At 39.0% G+C, this 22,052-nt stretch overlaps 1 protein-coding gene and 1 non-coding gene across 2 annotated transcripts in view; both read right to left on the bottom strand.

The window, feature by feature from the left end:
• P3H2 (prolyl 3-hydroxylase 2) overlaps positions 1-22,052 on the bottom strand; it is a 157,823-nt gene that overhangs the window by 45,349 nt on the left and 90,422 nt on the right. The window lies entirely within an intron of this gene.
• LOC123941041 lies at positions 19,647-19,753 on the bottom strand. The gene has a single exon (XR_006818141.1). It is a non-coding gene; the product is annotated as a U6 spliceosomal RNA (small nuclear RNA).

Here is a 22,052-nt window from a genome sequence, read left to right as displayed (position 1 = left end):
TCCTGTTTCTAGGCCACAGCTGAATTTTTAAGTTTTAGTTAGCAGCATAAACACACTAGCTAGAGGAAAATTCACTAGATTATAACATGTACATCAGGCTCAACACTGTAAATTCACGGGCTAAAAACTAAACGTTCTTTCATGGAACAGTAAGGATTTTTGTCTTTTGGTGGTTCTTTGTTTAATAATGGTGACACCACCCATTTTTGTAGCATTTGCTAATGTCTCCAAATTTACTTCAAATGTTTGCCAACTCGGTTACTTTTTCTTTACAAAACCAAATAAATAAACAAATAATTTTTAAAACTGAACAACATATTAAAAAATATCCTTAAAATAAAGATCTATTAAGTTTTTGGGACTCCTGGGTGGCTCAGTCGGTTGAGCATCTGCTGTCAGCTCAGGGTCCTGGTATCAAGGGTCATGATCTCAGGGTCCTGGTATCGAGTCCTGCATCTGGCTACTCAGTGGGGAGCCTACTACACCCTCTGCCTGCCTATTCTCCTGCTTGTGTGCTCTCTCCCTGACAAATAAATAAAATAATAATAAAATAAAATCTTAAAAAATCTAATAAGTTTTGAAACAAAATTTGAAAGCAATTTTTAAACTACTGGATTAAACTAAATCCTATGAATTATAGTGTTTCAAATGTAAAGACCAGGCTGCTAATGAGAATTCAATTTTATTTTAGAAAAGTCCTACACATTTCCATACAATGTAGCCAGATTTTGAGAGAGTCAAAAAATAGCTATATAAAAAACAACTTTGCATTCTCATTTCACACCCTCTGGAGATGTTACTTTCCCTTAATGTTATTACTATAGCTTATAAAAAGACCCACGCATGGAATTATTTTTATAATTCAGTTACAGAAAGCAATCACTTGTTTCTCTTGACAAATTTATAGAATTAATTTTACCAGACACTGAGGACTGCATAACATAGTGCATTGCCCTTTTCATCTTGGCTACTAAGAAGCTCAGAGCTAAATTTTATTCTCATATACAATAACTATATTATGCTGGGTTTCTAGCATACCAAACTAAAGCTGAACCTTTTTTCTTTGACTTTCTTTGTTTTTTTTTTTTTTTTTTTCAAAAATCTAATGATATAAATAATTGTTTTAGCTAGGTAATTCAAAGTCCTTCTGGACAGAGGAGAGGTATAATTTATTCACAAGATAAATTCCTATAGTAAGGGACATTTCTAGTAGTTAAATTCTTTCTTACATCTTAATGTAGAGTGTTTAGAAGTTTCTAGCTTTAAAGAATATATATTAATTCACAAGTTAGGTGCTCATGTTAATGGAGAAAATGAACTTATCTTTGGATGTATGGAAAGTTAGTCTAAAATGTTGTCATGGATATAAGTAAATATTTATAGCTTTCAAAATGCTATTTGGTAAGGATTAGATGGGACATGACATTTCTAAAGAGTAACGTTTTCTCTATGGGGTAAGCTGGAAAGGAAGATTATGTATTTTTAAAGCATTTTCTTCTGCCAAACTGCTTATACTCTTTCCTTCAATTACTTATAGTCCTGGGGCAGATTAATCGACTCTTGCTTGCTCTTTCTAAAAACTGGTAAGTTTCAAGTTTGATGTTTACAACTTAATTTTAAACACTAATGGTGAGTAGCCACTGTCAAATGAGGTTAACCTCATGAGCTCAGTGCAACAACAGATCCTATCAGCTAAGTCTGCTAGAAGGTTCTTATCTAAATAAAAACCATCTTCTGGGGTAAGGAAAACACTAAAGTGAAGAAGCAGGACTTTTAAACATACCATGTCAGATTAGAGACTACTTAAAACAAAAAGGCCTTGAAGTTTCTGAAAAAGAAGAAAACCTCAGAATATTAGCCAAAAAATACGTGTGTACTTAACTGGACAAAAATCCCTCAAGCCATCTGTGGACTGTATTGTCTAACTTCCTAACAAGAGGACAGCCAAGACTTGGATGCTCGCTGGTAAAGAGAGAGAACAGTCTCGGTGATGGAATGTGGGCAAGTCATCTCTGCCCCAGAGCCAATGAAACTAGCGTGTGGGACTTATTGGTATGCTACTGTTGTTTTTGGTTCTAAACATTAGGACAGGGTAAGATTGAATATCTGGGCAGGCATCTTAACCTCTGCAGTATTGTCCAGAAGTCTCCCTTGAGGTGTCAGAGGATGACTAATCATGACTGAAAAGAAGGTTCAGGCCAAGATCTCTCTGACATTTGCTTCCTGCTACTGTTTTTGGAAACACAGCTTTAATCTCTTCAGAAATTTCTTTGAAAGGAAGATGTCACTCATTTCATATTCTAGTTTTGCCAACATCTCACGACTATTGTAGGGATCATCCCTTTAACTTGTAAAGAATCTTATTATTTATAATAAATAAATAAAACATATTATAAATAATATAAATTATTATTTATCTGATTATAAAAAATAAACAGAAATCCAATGTCCTCCTTCTGTGATCTCAGAACTGTTCTCTCCTGTGGGACCCCCATGTTGGCATGATCTTGTTCAAGAAGTTGTTCAGAATTTACCCTGCATATTGTTGTATAGTTTGAAAAGCACTTCACAGTACAACTGATTGAAGTAAGAATAATAACAGTGATCATTTATTGAGTGACGACTCATTTCCTATTTGGAAACTCTTCAAAAACTAGGAGATGAATCCCCTACCTCACCTCGGGCCCAGTGCAGGAGGACTAGATCATTATTCCCCAGGGCTCCTTATGATACAAACAGTAGGATCATGTAGAAGCCAGTGCTGGGATAGACAGAGTAGCCCTTAATGAACTTTACCATATGAAAACAAGTTTTGTTGTTCTAACAGCTCACTCATGCTTTGCTTCTGCCTGGTTTTCATTATGATAAATGGAGATGAATTTTGTCTTTCCCTAGCGAGCCATTAAAAAAGTTCTAGCTGGCCCTCACTTCCCTGGAGCCAACATCCAGCTCCCTAACTGCTCACTACCAGAGTGAGGTCTCTGCAGTCATCAGAAGACAGCAGGCTCCCCCATCCCTAAAGTGTACAAAGTTGCAATGGTTTGACTTTATTTGTCAAATATGACTGCAACATGCAATTAACTACGGACTTGGGCTTTCTGTTCTAAGCTATCCTTCAAAAATCAACATGAAATAGCTTACTACAGATTTGGCACTGATTTTTCTGCTCTTGAGAATATGAAAAAAAGAGAGAGTGAGAGAGAGAAGGAATTTCAAAACCTTGTGCGCCTGCAACATTGTTTTGTGAAATAAAGTGATGGGCACAAAAATGCTTGTCATGGGCAAGAAGGAACGGGAGACCCCAGGACTGAGATTCAAAGTGGGGTTTATTTCCTGTTTCTCTCCTAAGCACCCATGTTTCCTGAATGGATTGCGGCTGGGGGCATACAGTCAGGGAAAAGAAGTAATACATTGGGCCTTGCCTTGTTAAAACAATGAATTCTGGAACACTGAAAAGAAATTTAAAAAATAAATAAATTTTTTTTTAAAGATTTTATTTATTTGACAGAGAGAAATCACAAGAGAGGCAGGCAGAGAGAGAGGAAGGGAAGCAGGCTCTCCGCCGAGCAGAGAGCCCGATGCGGGACTCGATCCAGGACCCTGGGATCATGACCTGAGCCGAAGGCAGCGGCTTAACCCACTGAGCCACCCAGGCGCCCCTAAAAAATAAATAAATTTTTTAAAAAAAAAGTGTTCCGAGTGCTAGGGTGACATTGGCAATAGCCTGGCAAAACTGATGATCTGGGGAGAGCTTCAGAGGTTAGTGTCCATACAGAAAAACACTGTCGTTATAATTTCCAACGTCTCCCTTCTATGTTGTGTTTTTGAAAGAAATTTAACATTCCACCCAAACCACTCCACTGTAAGCAATATAAGAAAAGCAAACAACCAAATCAAAGACTTTTCCACTTGTACCTTTTTGGTATAAATATGCCACATTCCTCTTTGAAGTACAAACTCTCTCTAGCCCCAATAAGGGTGGGGAGATTTACTTCAAAATGTATTTCAAAACATTTACTTCATCTCATGTAAAGGAATGTACCATGGCTGCAAGCCAAATGCAGTTTCACTCCAAAGACCCTTCTCAGAGGGGACTTCAAGGAGAGCCTAAGGTCCCTTCAGGTATCCAACCCATCAAGCTAACTAATGGGTGTTCCTAACCTGACAGGCCACATGGTCTTATTAAAGAAGTGGTTTTGATGACGGAGTTCTTTCTGCGTTCCCCAAGCTCCTCTGGCATCACACCTGCCCTTCTTAAAGCATTCAGCCACAGCAATAACCTTCAGGCTATATTGTAAATTCAATATCCCTGCCATATACACAAGTTAAATATAAACACAAGCATTTTCTCTGTACCTTAGCCAACAGACTGTACTGGAAAGAAGTTCCAGTCCATCTGAATATCTGAGGAGCTTAAAGCTTGGAGAAAATTCACTTATTTGTTGAACTTACCAGGTGGCATCAAAACTTGGGTTACTTTTGTGGCACCTGCATTGATCTGTGAACACTAATTTCCATTAGCCAGGGATAATGAGGACTAGAAAGACCCTTTCAATTATTTAGTCCCACGGCCTCAGGTGGAAAAAGAATGAACACAGAAAATTAATGGCAAGGTTGTGGCTAAAATCTAAGTCTTTTATTAAAATGTTCACAAACACATATTAGGGATTTTAATCCCTGTTATTTCAAAGTCGAGGTGAATTCATGTATATCTGGTCCATGTGATGAGTGTTTGTTGATCACCTCTGTCATAGAAAGAACTATGATAGATGTTCTGTGAGGATATAATATGTTTACAATATGGTCCTTGATCTTGTATTAAATACACTCCAGTAGGTCAAGGAGATGTACACAAATTATTAATATCGAGAACTAAGTTTCTACAGGATTAGAGGGCAGAGTAAGCGGGTAACAGGCAACACAATGCTACAGAAATTGAGAGAAATCTGAGCCTGAGAGGTTCAGGGAAGGCCTCATTGAGAAAGTGGGACTGAGGCTGAGTCATGAAGAGTGAAAAACAGGTGGATGTCTCGGATACAAAATCAGGTGATCAGGGAGAGATGAGAATGATTCCTATCTTTATAGAAGAGTCATTTGGCTAACCTGGCTCCCATGCAAGGTCTAGATTACAGAGTAATGGGGGAGAAGGGTAAATAGGGATATACCGTGGGGCTCTACGAACACTAAACCGAAGTGTTTTCATTCTTGGATAAAGAGAAACAGACACAGCTATGTGTGTATGTATATGAGTATAGTCAAGAAAATCTCCCCTGCCTCATTCCAAAAAGGATTGGAGAAATACGAATTTGAGTTAGCTATGGAAAACCTCTTTCTTCAGATTTTATTTATTTGTTTGTTTAAGGTAAGTGTAGGCTCACAGCAAGATTGAAAGGAAAGAAGGGAGATTTCCTGTATCTCCCTTACCCACATGGACATGATGTCTCCCATTATCAACATCCCCACCCAGAGTGGTCAAGTGCATTGACCCATCATAACCACCCAAAGTTCACAGGTTTCACTCTTAGTATTACACACTCTGTGGTCTGTATAATGTATAATGACAGGCATCTCTCTGTATCAGACAGAGCATTTTTGTGCCCTAAAATCCTCTGTTCTCCATCTACTCCTTCCTCCCGCTCCAACCCCTGATTTATTTACATTCTCCATAGTCTTGCTTTTTCTAGAACATCATACAGTTGCAATCCACACAGTAGTGTGTCTTTTCAGATAGGTGTCTTTCACTTAGGATTACACATTTAAATTTCCTCCATGTCTTTGCATGGCTTGAAAGCTCATTTCTTTTTAGCATTAAATAACAGTCCATCATCTGGATGTACCACAGTTTATCCATTCATCTACCGAGAACAACTTGGTTACTTCAAAATTTCTATAATTGTGAATAAAAAGCTGCTATCAGCATCCATGTATCCATGAAAACAAAGGAGTTTTCAGCTCCTTTGGGTAAATATCAAGGAGCAAGACTGCTGGATGAGTATAGTAATAGCAGTGTAATTTTTTTTTTGTTTTTTTTTTTAAAGATTTTATTTATTTATTTGACAGACAGAGATCACAAGTAGGCAGAGAGGCAGGCAGAGAGAGAGGAGGAAGCAGGCTCCCCGCCGAGCAGAGAGCCCCATGCAGGGCTCGATCCCAGGACCCTGGGATCACGACCCGAGCCGAAGGCAGAGGCTTTAACCCACTGAGCCACCCAGGCGCCCCAGCAGTGTAATTTTTTAATAAACCGCCAAACTGTCTTCTGGAGTGGCCTTACCGTTTTGCATTCTCACCAGCAATGAATGAGTATTACTGCTCCATGTCCTTGCCACCATTGATGTTCTCAGCATTCTGGATTTGGGTCATTTTAAAGGTGTGTTGCAGTGTTGTTTTAATTTCCATTTCCCTGATGACATAGGATGTGGAGGATTCTCTTCACATACTTGTTAACCGTACATCTTCTTTGGTGATATGTCTGTTAAGATCTGTGGCCCATTTTTTAATTGGCTTGTTTTCTTAATTTTGAATTTTAATAGTTCTTTACATATTGGATAACAACTCTTTATCTCAAATGTGTCATTTCTAAACTCTTTTTTTTCCTTGACTGTTGTTTGTCTTCTAATTTTCTTGACATTGTCTTTTGCAGAACACAAGTTTTTAATTTAGTCCAGCCTTCAATTATTTCTTTCATGGATGGTACCTTTGATATCGTATCCAAAATCTACTGTCGTACCCAAGTTCATCTATGCTATCTTCTAAGTTTTACAGTTTTACATTTAGGTCCATGATCAATTTTGAGTTATTTTTTGGGAAGGACATAAGTTCTCTGTGTAGGCTCATATTTTGCTTGTGGATGCCCATTTGTTCCTGCACCACTTGGAGACATTATTCCATTGTACTGCCTTTGGTCCTTTGTCAAAGATCAGTGGACTATTTGTATATGGATCTATTTCTGGGCTCTTTATCCTCTTCTGTGGATCTATACGTTTATTCCTTTGCCACACTGCACTGTTTTGAATACTGTAACTTTATAGTAAGTCTTGAAGTTGGATGATGTTAGTTTTCCAATTTTGTTCTTCTCTATCAATATTGTGTTGGCTGTTTTGAGTCTTTCCCCCCTCCATATAAACTTTAGAATCAGTTTGTGAGTATCTGTGAAAGAAACTAGGATTTTGATTGGGATTATCCTGAAGCTATAGAACAGACATCTTCCCAACTGATTGCCACCAGTGGGTCTTCCTTTCCTAAGAATATGGAATCTCTCCTTTTTAGTTCTTCTTTGATTTCATTCATCAGAGTTTGGTACTTCCCCTCATCTATATCTTGTAAATATTTTGTTAAAATTACACCAAAGTATTTTATATTGTGAGGTGCTAATGGAAATGTTTTTGTGTTTTTAATTTCAAATATCACTTATTTATTGCTAGTATACAGGAAAGTGATTGACTTCTGTGCATTAGCTTTGTATAAAAAAAATACTAACTTTGTATCCTACAAACTTGCTATAATCATTTATAGTTCCAGAAAATTTTTTTCAATTCTTTCTTATTTTCTACATAGATGATCATGTCATCTGTGAATAGTTTGATCTCTTCCTTCCCCATCATATGCCTTTTATTTCCTTGTCTTGCCTTATTGCATTTGCAAGAACTTCCAGTAAGAAGTTAAAAATAAGTAGTGAGATGGGGCATCCTTGCCTGTGTACCTGATGTCGGTGGGGAAGCTTCAGATTTTTCACTGTTAAGAATGATATTGCTGTTAGTTTTGGTAGATTTACTTTAGCAAATCACAGAAATTCCTCTCTCTTCCTAATTTACTGAGAATTTTTATAATGAATGGGTGTTGGATCTTATCTAATATTTTTTCTGTATCGATTATATGATCATGTGATTTTTCTTTTTAAGCCTGTTAATGTGATAGATTACATTAATTGATTTTTGATTGCTAGGCCAGTGTTTCATTACCTGAAATAAATCCCACTTGGTTAAATGACTAAGGTATATTTTATGTTCCAGCATGCAGTCTATCTTGGTGAATCTTCCCATAGAGCTTAAGAAGAATGTGGTTTAAAAAACTCGGGCTTTCTGAATTTGACTATGATCCTCTCTCTCTTCAGTCCTGCAGGCAGTGGTTTGTTCTGTGTCCTCAACTCCTTTACGGATCCTAGAAGTGTTATTGATTTTTCAATCTGTTCGGCTTTTTTGCTTATTGGGAGGATATAATGGCAACACTCAAGCTCCTTATATGCAGAACAAGAAACCATAGGTCTGAGATACTTCTCATTTCTCAGAAGGAAAAGGGGTATGAGAATGGGGGTATATTATCAACTCGATATCTTCTCCCTTTTGGAAAGAGTAACCTGGTTATTCCAGCATGAACAGGGCCTAAGGGGAGAATGAAGAGGCAAAATTTGGGGGGAACATTATAATACTCTCTCAGATAAAGCAGCAGCAAGTTGATTATTGCAGTCAGCATGGGTCACCAAAATGAAATACCATAAAATGGGTACTATAGACTATCATATGTTTTTTTTCCCACAGTTGTGGAGGATGATTGTCTGTGGTCCCACCGCCAGCATGGTCAGGTTTTCGTGAGAGCTCTCTTCCTGGTTGCAGATGGCTGCCTTTTTCATAGTGTATTGACATGGCAGAGAGAGTGTGCAAAATCTCTCGTCTCTTTATATAAGGGCACTAATTCTATCATGACAGCCCCACCCTCATGGCCTCATCTAAACCTAATTACCTCCCAAAGTCCCTGTCTCCAAATGCCACCACATTGGGACTTAAGGGCTCAACATATTAATTTTGGGGGACACAGTTCGGTCTATAGCATTAATTAAGAAAACATATGATTTAAAGTTATCTTTAAAACTTTAAATCTTTAAAATCTTTAAAATTTTAAATCTTTAAAATTTGAAGTCAGGTGATTAAGAATATGATAGAAATAGCAATGGAATTCACTATCTCTTAAAGGTGGTTCTGAAATTTGGTTATGGGATGGAGAAAATAATCGGTTCATTTTGAACTACGTTAGATTTGATATAATGAGAAGGCATGCAAAAGAGTACATTGTTTTAGCAGAGAAGAACCTTGACTGGAGAGGTGACAGATTGAGTATTGGGCAAAGTCTACACCTGAGGCACAACTGAGGTCTTTGGCGCATAGAAAGCAAGACTTCCAGACTTTCCAGAGTGAGAGTATGAACAATTATTATAATTGGCTCAGAATAATCCAGAGGGACAGGAACAATGTTTTTATATTTGTAAGTAACCCTTGCTAGGAAGTATATTCCCCTGGATGATCATAAGACATACTAAAAGGAAAAAAAAAAAGTTCTTATAGTGAATTAAGTAACATAAAAGTTAAACATATCTATTTAGAATAAGGCTTTTGAGACTTTTAATTACTGTGATAGTTAATTCCCATGAATCAGATATTGGTACTCTATATTTTTCAAACTTTTTAAAAAATATTTTATTTATTTGACAGAGAGAGAGATCACAAGTAGGCAGAGAGGCAGGCAGAGAGAGAGGGGGGAGCAGGCTCCCTTCTGAGCAGAGAGCCTGATGCGGGGCTCAATCCCAGGACCCTGAGATCATGACCTGAGCCGAAGGCAGAGGCTCAACCCACTGAGTCACCCAGGTGCCCCTCAACTTTTTTGATCAAAGAACCATCCTTCTGTTTCAGAGTGGCTCAAAACTAACCAGATCTCTGAGACTCTGCTTTGTTGTGTATATACACATGTACCCACACCCACACTTTGGGTAAATTTCATTAACTTTGATGGAAGAATGGCTTTAATTGTAAAATCATCATCTAACTGATCTCAGAATCCCAAAATGCTAAGAGAGGAATTTTCCTTAGACATAATATGGCGTAAGACTCTCTCCTCTGTTACACTTATGTAAATAAGATATCTAAAACATAGAGTGAGAAATTTTTCTTAGGCCCACATGGATCCCGGCAGAAGTGCTGGACCCTACATTCTGGTCTTCTAATTCCAAAGTCACCAATTTTTCTAGTAAACCTCATTGTGTCTCAGACTAGGTGGTCAATCCTCCTCATTCGGCAGGAAAATAAAGAGTGGATCATTTTGGACAAGTGCATATAAAAAACTCACACCCGAAATAAGTCATAAAGGAAAACCTTTCTCCATGCCACTCAGAATAAGGCAACTTGATGCTGCAAAGTGGCTGCTAATGAGTATAGAAGAGAACTATGAGACTGTGTTCAAATGAAGAGACTGGTTTGAATTGAAACACAGCCTAGAAAAATCATATCAAATAGACTGTAAAATTATATTCAGTGGTTTAAAAAACTCAGGCTTTCTGAATTTGACTTTACACATACTGTGAATTTACATTGGCTTCCTTCCCCTGGAAATGTTATATTGTAGTTTAGCAGCTGGATGTTTGGTCTGTACTAAGAAAAGAGTGCCACTATAATCTTCTATAAATGGAGTCCAATGTTCCCATTTTGTCTGCAGAGGGTACTATAAGCCTTGTATATCTAGGAATTCTGAGGCTCGGGTTACTCTGACTTTCAGTTCAACCTGATCAACGTTCAATAAGCGTCCTGTTCTGAGTATCGGGGAAGGAGGAATGGTAGAGAGAAAATGGAGATAGTTCTTGTTTTTAATAGCTATTCTGGGGGACGGGGTGGGAAATCAGAAAAATACCTATAATTCAGGGTTGAGTAAGGGACCAGAAAAGAAGTCAAAAACAACAACAACAACAACAACAACACAACAACAACAAAAAAAAACAGTCTAAAGATTCCAAGTAGGAAAGAACACTTCTAAATAGGTGGTTTGGGATCTAGAAAGTCTCTATGGAGATCTTACAAATATGGCATTTGTAATGGAGCATGAAGGATGGATGGGATTTCAACAGGGACACGTGCCAGGGACAGCTGCCAGGGACAGCATACCCAAAAAAGTGTCATCCATGGGAGGATCAGTTTGTTGGGAGTACAAATTGTTGAGAATGGGCTTTGGAGTAGTGGAGAATACTTAAAAAAGGAGGCTGAGACCAGACTCGTGTGGGTTTGGAGCTAAGCACATATTGTGTCATATTTGGGGGAGAATTGAAAATTTCAGAACACTGGAATAAGCTGAATCTTTTGAAACTGCCTTCCAGAAACATCACTGTGTCACGGTAGAGGAGTAAGTCTACGTTTCTAAGTTATACTAGTAACATAGGATGGTCTGGAGTGAGATAGAGAAGATTAAATCAATCCTGCTTAGACGCAGCACCCCCTTACTCCCTGGGTCTAATTCCCAACTGGTCTTGGATCCCGAACACTACGGAACCAGGCCACAGACTCACATACCCAGAGAGGTTGCTCGGGCATGCCAATAAAATGCTAAACTGCCACATAGCCCATTTCTGGAAGACCCACTTCTGTTACTCTAAAGCCTTTTATGTTTTACAGATGCCATAGTAAGTTCAGTTTTCAACCAGAAAGAAATCTCAGCCAAGTCATTAAAATGAACACAGCCTTCCATCTGGGAATTGCCGCCTCTACCCTTTCTACCCAGAGGAACATGTGGTCCCATTACAAAATAATCTAAGCAGCTTTCATTCTTTTCATTTGAAAACACTCCCATGAGGCACTAGAGGAATTCTCACTTGCCTCTACCTGCAGACAGCAAGGCCAAGAGAGTCTGTTATACATCCATTCATCTTTGCTCCCTCCCTCATGTGAGCAGAAGTCTCTATGAGAATGATTATATGAACTAATAATTATTGACCATGTGCTTTCCTATTCAGGAACTGAGGATGCTGAGACCTATAAGAATAAAAAGAAGACTTGGGATGCCCAAAGCAGCTGCCTTTGGCTCAGGTCATGATCAATACCCATTTCAGGCTCCCTGTTCAGTGGGGAGTCTCTTCCTTCTCCCTGCTCTTGTATCCTCACTCTCTCTCTCTCTCTCTCTCCCTCTCAAAAAAATTAATTAAATCTTTTAAAAAAAGAAGATGATGAAGAAGAAAAGGGAGACCAACTCTTCCCAGCTCTTGTGGGAAAAGAAGCTAAGAGCAAATGTCTACGTCCAACGTGCATATAGTCTCAAAGGGAAGAAAGTAAATGTATATGTGTGTATCTCAAACAAACAATAGTCCTCTGCCAGTTATCTTACAAAGATACCTTACCTCAGGTCGTCATCACATATAGATTGGGCAAATATTAATATCGCAATTTTATCATGACAGAAAGGAAGCTCAGAGAAGCTAAATACTAACAGTTGATCATTAGATGACCATTATTGATCATATAGCCAGAGGCCTGAAATAAATGCCTTACACAGATTACCACATGTTATGGGTTAATGTATTCCCTAAAGTTCAGGTGCTGAAACCCTAACCCCAACTACCTCAGGATGAGACTACATTTGGAGATAGGGCCTTTCAAGAACTAATTAAGTTAAAATGAGACCCTCAGTGTGGGCCCTAATCCAATCTGACTAACGTCTTTATAACAGGGAATTAGGGCATAGAGAGAGACACCAGGTTCACTGGCCCAGGGAGGAAAAGACCATGTGAGGACACAGTCAGGAGGCAACCATTTGCAAGCCAAGGAGGGAAAAAAATAATCCTGCAGACTCATTGATCTCAACTTCTAGCCTCCAGAACTGTGAAAAAAAAATAAATGCCTGTTGTTTAAGCCACCCAACCGGTGGTTTTTTTGTTTTTTGTTTTGTTTTGTTTTGTTTTAATAGCAGCCTTAGCAAATGAATACAGCACATTTTAAAAATAAAAGTAAGAGTAAGGTAGAAGTCAATAACTTCATTTACAATTGAGACAATTGAAAACCATAAGTAATTGAATCTGACTCTAAACCCAAAGGTGTCTCATACCAGAACTCAGGACCTTAATCCCTCCGCTGTATTCTCTCAAGTGATTAAGTAATCAAGACAGTGCTAGCAACTGAACTAGGGCACGCTAACTTTTAATTCAGGTTCGCTCCACTAAACTATCATGACATTACCTCAGTAGGCACTTTGACATTAAAACAGGATGGGAAACAAGATCAAGAAAAAATGGAGTTCCAAGTGAAAATTAAAATACTCGCTTTCCTTTTTATTATTTCTTGGGATAGGACTAAACATTTCAGGTCAAATGAATCTCCTCTTCGAGGCATTCTGGAGTGGCACATCTGTTTTTATTTATGGTATTTAAGCCTCCCATTTTGGTTTATTACGAAAAGGAGTTTGATCAAGACTCTCTTCCTCTAAGCATCTCCTTTCATTTTATTTCAAGTAAAAAGTTTTCATAACATGAAAAACTCCCAAAGGGAAGATACTTTCCTAGTATTATTTTAATTAGCTGGTAAAATTCCTGAAAAATGCTAAAAACCTATAATACCAGAGAAGTCTGCCTGGGAAATGTCATCTTAATTTTGCAAAGCAGAATTTCTAAGATTCCACATAGAATGATCCGATCAAATTAAAAGTGACGTTTCATCTGCTCCCCTCTCTGATGAAACGTCACTTTTAATTTGATCGGATCTTAATCTCACAAAACAAACTGGGGGTTGCTGGGGGGAGGTGGGATTGGGAGAGGGGGAGCGGGCTATGGACATTGGGGAGGGGAGGCGAACCATAAGAGACTATGGACTCTGAAAAACAACCTGAGGGTTTTGAAGGGTCAGGGGTGGGAGGTTGGGGCAACCTGAGGGTTTTGAAGGGTCGGGGGTGGGAGGTTGGGGGAACAGGTGGTGGGTAATGGGGAGGGCACGTTTTGCATGGAGCACTGGGTGTTGTGCAAAAAGAATGAATACGGTTACGCTGAAAAAATAAATAAAATGGAAAAAAAAAAGTGATGTTTCAAACAACAGGGATGGACTGAATTACAGCACAATCATATAGTAGGATATTATACGCCCACAGAGAATAATAAGACATGCAAAGATGTTCATAATATACTCTTGAAAGAAAAAAGCAGATTACATACTGCTATGTATGGTATGAATCCATTTATGCAACAGCAATTCACAAAAAAATGTTATGCGCCAAATATTCATTTTAGCTGTGTTCAAGCACAGTCAGGGGACTTACTTTGGGACTTAATAATGTTATTTTTTATCTTGTTTTCTAATTTTCAAAAACAAACATATGGGATGTGTGTGTGTTGAAGAAACAGAAATGGAAGCAGAATGAGAAAATAAGCAGAAGTCTAGGTTTACCATGGTTTTTTGAATAAAGAAATACTCCCATCAAGGAAGGGCTTAATCTTGGAAGAAGATCTGCTAAAGACACCAGTGAATTTGATTTATATAATTTAAATGAGTGAAATTCTAAAAAAGCTCTGGTGTGTGTGTGTGTACACACGCGCATGTGCACTAGTGTGCAAGCACACAGTATACATGAAAGGCCTAACATCTAAATCCAAAAAGGAAAATAGCTGCGGGGAACTTTCTGGTGAACTCCTGCTCCCCTTAAGCTCTTTACCACGCTGAAGCCAGAATGATCTTTCTAAAATACAAATCTGATCTTATCCCTCTCTGATTTAAACTTTCAAAGGCTCCCCCTCTGGTATGAGGAGAAAGTTCAAATTCCTTAAATGACTCACCAATTTCTGCCTGACTGGTCCTGGTTTACCTGCCCAGACTCTCTTCTCACTATTCTCTGTTACTTTCTAAATATGCCCTGGTTACATTCTGTCTAGTTCTATTCACTCTCTTCTCTTTGAGTTTATTATATTCCTTTGCTTGGGAAATTCTCCTTTGAAATCTCTGCCTGATTATTTCTTATTTGTCTTTAGTAGTTTGTCTAGACATTGTTTCCTCTACTGTGTCTGCCATGAACAACCAAATCTCACATGCCAGATAGATCCCTGAACGTCTCACAGTACTTCCCTCACATTATTAATACCACCCATTGAGACACCTGAGTTCTCCACTGGTTCTCTGGAGATCTGAAGACTTTTTTTTTTTTTAATCAGCATACAGAGGATTAAGAGATTTTGCAAAAGGAAGAGAGAGGGAAGGAAGGAAGGCAGGAAGGAAAGAAGGAAGGAAAGAAGGAAGGGAAGGAGAAGGAAGGAGGGAATTTATTTGTAGAAAAACAAAACAGAACCATTTTCTCCTTTTTAATTTCAAGGTACAGTCACCTCACAAAAAGCTTTGTTTCTGTGGCTCTGATTGATTATTGTACTTGTGGTGATTAACCCTCCTGGGCACATTTTAGGTTCTCAATAAGAACTTGATGAAAAGCTGTTCATGTAGTGTTTCACTCAGGGAACACGGATTGTCACTGTGGGCTAGCCATGTGTACACGATGGGCACACAGGGCATGAGTGTGTCTCTCAATATACATCAATACAATAAGAGATTATAACATTGCGAGAGCTACAACAAGTAAATAAGCAGACAAAAATCAGACAGTGAGTCAAGTACAAAAGAGAGTGATGTGATAATACACAGAAAGAACACTTAACTCAAAATGGGTGATATTTATTAGGTCACCAAGTTATTAAAATTCTGGTAGCTGGTGAAAAAAATACAGTACTCTCCAGACAACTGTTTTTCCAAAGAGTTTGGTTAAATTGGAACTACTAGATCATTCTAAATCCTTTCTAAAAAATAAAAATAAACTAATGATAATGTGGAGGCAAACTTTGTTTGCTGTTAGCAAATTTTATTAGTCAACTTTGATTAACTGAAAGACATCTACTTAAGTAGGCATACACTTAGCCAGCTACAGAAGGATGGACTGAATGGAGAGACCAAGCAGATCTGTCTTCAAGCCACGTGGAATGGGGCAAGGGTGAGACATGTTAGAAGAGAAAAATAGACAAATAAAATCTGTAAATTCCAGAGAAAACAGATTCTCCCTGTAAATATTTCCCCTTAGGATTTCTGACATCCTTTAGGGAATTGATGGTTTTAACAACACTGGCTTTGCATGCTGCTGCGTTTTCAAATATCTTTTCCAGAACCAGAGGGTGAATGGAATGGTTCTGGCTGCCAAATGCTGATGGCTTGAAATCCTTCATGAAGAAAAAAAAAAATAAGAGTCAATTAAATCATCACCTCATAATTTTTCTTATGAAATATTGCACCAAGACCAAGAATTTGGTATCAGTAAATCTGATTTGATCCCATTTTTAAAAGGCAAAAATTTATATGTTATCTTTTCTTCATATTTTTCTCCAAGAAAGAAGACTACTCTGGGAATTTACTCTCTCCTGGGGTGGGGGTATTTGTGGCAAAATATAGACAATACAAAGCAGATTTATGAGAAGCATTTATTACTTAAGGTGCGGAATTAGGGAGGAGTTCATGAAGAATAAGATAGTTGTGCTGGTCTTTGAAAAAGATATGACATGGATATGTGGAGTGGGTGCTCACTAAAGGAGGGGACACTTGGTACCAACCTTGACAGATGGATAAGGGCTGACAGCTGAGAGTGGACAGAAAAATGTATTCTAGGTGAAGTAACTACAACTAAAAATAGCATGCTATGCATTGGAAAAGGAGTTTCGGTTGGCTGTAGCTGAGGCGGATGACAAGAAAATGGGAAATTGGGCCAAAGGAGAGGTTTACATTGTGAACATACTTAAATGGACATCAACTTTGACCCACAACATTTTCCATGGCTTGAGTCAAAATAAGAGGCTCACTGTCTTCTCTGACATTTCTTGGGGGTCTTGTGGCATCTCCAAGGCCTTGGACATAGTATGGGAGTCTTCTTATCTATCACTCTGATCTATACCATGCTTTCCAATAGACAACATTGTGCCCTCAAGTCGATGTCTTCAGAGCTGCAGAAAAATTTTTTAATAAGTTTTTGTTTATTTATTTGAGAGAGAGAGAGAGAGAGTGAGCAGGAGCAGGGGAAGAGCAGAGGGAGAAGCAGGCTCCCCACTGAACAGGGAGCCAGATGTGGGGCTTGATCCCAGGACCCTGGGATCATGACCTGACCTGAAGGCAGATACTTAACCGACTGAGCCACCCAGGTATCTTAACAGTTGCAGAAAACTCTTCACTAAACGTATGAGGAAGGAGCCACTCATGTAAGGAGGAAAATGTGAGGCAAGTGCCATAGATCCTACTTCTGGCTCTGCTGGCAGCTTGCTGAGTAACCCTAAGCAAGCCAATCAGTATCCCTGAATTTGCTATTTCCTCTGCTGGACAAGATGATCTTTAAGGGGACTTCTAGCCTGCTATGTTTACATATCTAGATTATATAAATTCTAAGAATGAGAGGTATAAATATAATCAAGTTAACCCATTTTAGATACTAAATTGAATAATTTTTTCAAGGATGCATCAGTATATTACAAGCCTTACCTAGAGATCCTTCGGCTGTCCTCACCTTGCTTCACTCACTGAAGAATAATTCATTCCCATCCCAGAATCTTCCTCCCATGTCAATAAGAGATTGTGTTCTACGGTAGAAATAGCAGTGATCCAGAAGTCAACGCTTCAGTCTTTTTTGGGTATTCTTGGAATGAGCTAAGGTTCAACCAGTACCTTTAGAAATCCCTTTCGGCAAGACTATGATTGCTAATTCTTGCCCAGCCTGGAACTCTGCCCCAAGGATAGGGCTAAAGATAAAAAGCCCATTCAAAGTAAGCAATTAGAAAAGTCTAGATAGAGAAGTTTGTGTGTATGTGTGTGTGTGGTGAGGGCAGGAGGGGTATTTGCATTCTATTTCTTGACTGAGTATTTTCCCTTAGAATTCAGGTGTGATAGTAGGTCTCTGTGAAATGCCCTGCTCTTTAGTTTGCTCCCCTTTCAATCCTCCACCTCAATAACTGGTCACTACATCTATGGCTCATGTATCCTGAGGGGAGAAGAAATCCACAACAGATCACGGGGGAGACTTCCTATTCTACTGCTGGCTTCAGTATATGATAAATCCTAATCTGTCTTAATTTAATTACTAAATTAAATTTAATCAGTAATAATGATTATTATTTATTTTATTATTTATTATTAAATAAATTTAATCAGTAATAATGATTAATATTTGTATTTTATTTTTTAATCTGGAACGTACTTTGTGAAAAGAATGATAAGTTTGGAAATTATAAATCTCACATTATTTACTATATTCCACTGCTTTTTCCATTGAATCTTAGAGATGAAAATGGCCTTAAGAGTTATTTTGGCCAAACCTCCACCCTCTCTTCTGGTGCCTGAATCCTCTTCAAAGTTCCATCAATGGTCATGTGACTTCTTACTGACTACCTCAGTAGCAGGAAACTCACTATCTTCCAGAGCAGCCCACCCTGGCTTTGGGCAGGTCTAGCCTATCCTGTGCCCCTTCTTATGCTGACTAGAATGTGTCTTAGAATTTGTAGCAACTGGTCTTCAATCCACTTGTCATGACCATTCCAAATAGGTCTAAGGTAGCCCTTCCAACACAGGTACACTGAATCAATGAGTCCTTTCAGTAGAAAATGTTGTTCCTTTAAGAACAGTTTTATCATGGGCCACAGTTATCTTAGATCTGAAGGCAGATGAGGTGGTAACTCTCTCTGTCTCAGGGAAATCTGCGGGATCTTCTCTCCCTGTTCCCTTGCATTTGTTCTTTAGATCCTTTCCAGCTGTCTTGTCAGTCAGGAATGGCCTCTCCGTCGTCTACAGGATTTTGTTCAAGGAAGCAGTGTATCATATGGCAATGTCATTTCTTGTTCCTTCATAAATCAGAGAGCCATGACTGAAGCAGTGAAATTCTACTTAGTAGTATAAATTTAAGCCACCTCAGCTGCTCTCTTAGGAAAGAAAAAAATTTTTTTACTGTTGGTTCTTTAGTTACAAAAAGCTTGGGGATCATCCCAAAAAATATTTCAAAAGGAGGCATTATTTCCAGAGGCTAAATAGCACACACATGGGAGGCAAAGATTTGTTGACTCCGCAGAGCCAGCAGAGGCATGGTAAATATATCTGACTCCTGACAATAACCAAAACAAGTCCCTAAGACAGCTTGGATAACGGGAAATAGATTTTAAAAGAAATGATTATCCTCTGGGTTTCTCCTTAGCACCTTCGTTGCCAGCAGTACACAGTTCTGTGTTTGTCGTGGAGCCACACCTCTATGCCATGATGCATTGGGCACGTGGGGTTCCAGATGCTGAGTCCTGTGGGTGCTGCGGCCCCTGTTGGTCTTGGAGCAGAAGATGAGTTTTGTTTGTGGATTCACGAGCAAACAATTGAACATTCTATCTCTTGACAGCCTACTTCCTGAAAGGTTTCTCTCTTTGACTTGAATGATCTTGTCTTTGTGATTAAAGCCAAATGACTCAGGACGTTAGAATGGTACAGATTGGCCCCAAGAGAGCAGAAAAGTGCTTTAATGCCAGAGAAAACTTGCTAATGCTGTAGACACATGCACCCCCCCCCCCCCCCCCCACACACACACACACACACCCCTAAGGATGACAGATAAGGACAAGTCAGTGAAAAAAAATGTGTTCAGCTTATCTTTGCCATGAGTTGGCAGGTGTGTGAAAGTACAGTGATCAATTCTACAGATATTTATAAACTGATCCCCTCAGTATGAAAGCTTTTATAGGTAGCTGTTCAGGAATTATATGAAACTTTATGAGGAAGTGTTCTGCTCGGCCAAGAGAAGGGGCAGCTACTTTATTTTTTTTTTATTATTTTTTTTTTTTAGGTTATATCAATTTACTTCACATAAGAACAAAAAATATGGAACGCTTCACGAATTTGCGTGTCATCCTTGCGCAGAGGCCATGCTAATCTTCTCTGTATCGTTCCAATTTTAGTATATGTGCTGCCGAAGCGAGCACGGGGGCAGCTACTTTAAATTATGCTCTTAGACATTGTGGTCTGTCTTACTGAATCAACTATTCACAGTTTCTTGCAAACATACGCACATTTCTGCAAAGTAACAATGATAGTAATAGTGGTCATCATGTACTGTACCCCTGTGCTCAGCACTTTAAATATGTTGTCTTATTTAGTCTTCTTGACATCACGCCAAGGCAGGTGTTAATAACCTCATTTTGGATGAGAAAAGCAAAGCTTAGGTAAATATTTCAGGCCTTTCTAACTCTATTCCTTCCCACTCCTAGTTTATTTCCATATAAGCATAAGGAGGGGATGAACTCTAAGTGGTTAAGGATGTATGTCTGCCTGTATCACTTGGGATTGGATTTAAATTGTTCCTTATTTTAGGGCAGAGTAAATATTTTAAACTTTCCCTCTGATTCAGACATCTGCAAACTTCTTATGTGGTCATGGGCCAGACTATTATAAAAATAGATGCATAAAGCTTTGTGCTACTGTGACCTATGTAGGAAGAAACTACGGGATTCTATACCACTCATCTGGATCCAAAACACACAGGGGAGACTTGGAATCCAGTTTGACCAAGGCCTCCCTGAAGAAAGCCAAGATAGCTGCCATTCATTTCAATAACTGGGAGGATTCAGTCCAGTCACTTCTTCGACCTGGTGTTTAAGGAAAGGCAAGTTAGACAAACAGAGGAGGGGAAAACCCCAGGAGGACTGGCCCTCCCGTGTCTATGAACACAGACTCCTCTCAGGCAATGGAGATGAATGATACTGATGTTACTTGTAACCACATTTTCCCCTGGAAGAATATTTATGCAAAATACAAGGTATTTCTTTCCAGTCTACAAGGACAATGTGAGGATTTCATATTCAGACTACTTGGAGAGGTGAAGCTTCGTTTCCAAAACTGAAAAATTATCCAAAAAATATTCATCGGTACTGGTTCAATGATTTGTTGTTGTATTCTTACAGGAGAATGTCCTTCTATCCCCACATCCATACATGTCAGGATGCTTACTGTCATTTCGAATACTTTTAATTTGGCACTTTGCAACAGTAAGCAGACAAATGACCTGAGTCAGTCTTCCACTTGAAGAACCTCAGCCAAGTTGCTGTGCCGGCCTCTTAGTTTTAGTAACCCCACAGATGAAACAGCAACAAGGATACCTGCATGGCCTACCTCAAGGAGTTGCTATGAGGAACACATGGAAAAATCTACATGATATTATTTAGAGCAGGTGAGTGCATGCACACACACACACACACACACACACACACACACACACAACTGATGTTGCTATAATGATTTCTATTGAAGTCTCCCTTCACCACTGTAATGACAAGAACCTGTCCTATCTTTCTTGTTATCCTGAGTGTTTGGGAAGGGTAGACATTGAGTGGATGTCAACAACAATGATGAAAATGGAATTTACCACGCCTTGGACCGTGGACACAATTCCGCCACTAATCCCAATCACGACCTGAGGACTTTTGATCAGAAAGGTTTGCGGTTAGTCTACTTCTGTAACAGAGTAGAAAGCTACCAAATCAGTTCCAAGTCTTTTCCATTAGCTGTGGTGGCTGCCACCTCCAGAAAGGCTATGACATTATACACCAGGCTTCTGGTGAAAACAACGGGAGTGATTGAAGGAAAACTGCATCAGGTATCTTGACAGCACTGGACATGAAATCAGCACACAAAGGTATTATCTTAATAATGTGAAAGTCAAAGAGATTGAGGAAAAAGTAAACTCGATTAAAATATTCTTCGGTGTGGGGAAGACCTGGAAAACTTTCCTAATTAAATGTGCCTCTTCCTCTTTATCTTAACCCAGCCCTTTTCTAAAAGCAGCTTCCTGGATCCCCAAATATAGTATCAGCGAGAACTCCAAAGAAGCCGGGTGAGTCCTTCAAGGACTTTTCCCTCATAAGCCTCTTTTTCATGGCTGAACAGGCCTGACCTCAGGTCTCATCTTAAAAGTCAGAGCCTTCCCCTTTCATGAAAGCCTGCTCTGTCTGATCAGTCTCCGATACACAGCAAAGATAAATAAGGTCACAGTTAAGTATGGGTCTCTAGTGTGAAGCCCATCCAGGGGTGGGGTGATTTTTCCTCTGCGTGGTCTGGCTGGGCGGCTACTACAGACACATGCTGATTATTTTAAGCCTGCTGAAGTGCCTGAAGCCTAGCTGGCCTTTCAGAAAAGACTTCTAAGTAGTCATTTTCCAAGGAGGCGTGGACTGAGTCAAAAATGCAAAACAAAAAGGAAGCAATGCTACAAAATAACAGTTAAAA

This window comes from Meles meles, chromosome 4 (genome assembly GCF_922984935.1).
Source record: "Meles meles chromosome 4, mMelMel3.1 paternal haplotype, whole genome shotgun sequence".
Taxonomy (NCBI): domain Eukaryota; kingdom Metazoa; phylum Chordata; class Mammalia; order Carnivora; family Mustelidae; genus Meles; species Meles meles.
Note: the sequence above shows the minus strand (reverse complement) of the source record. Positions and strands in the feature narration are given on the sequence as shown.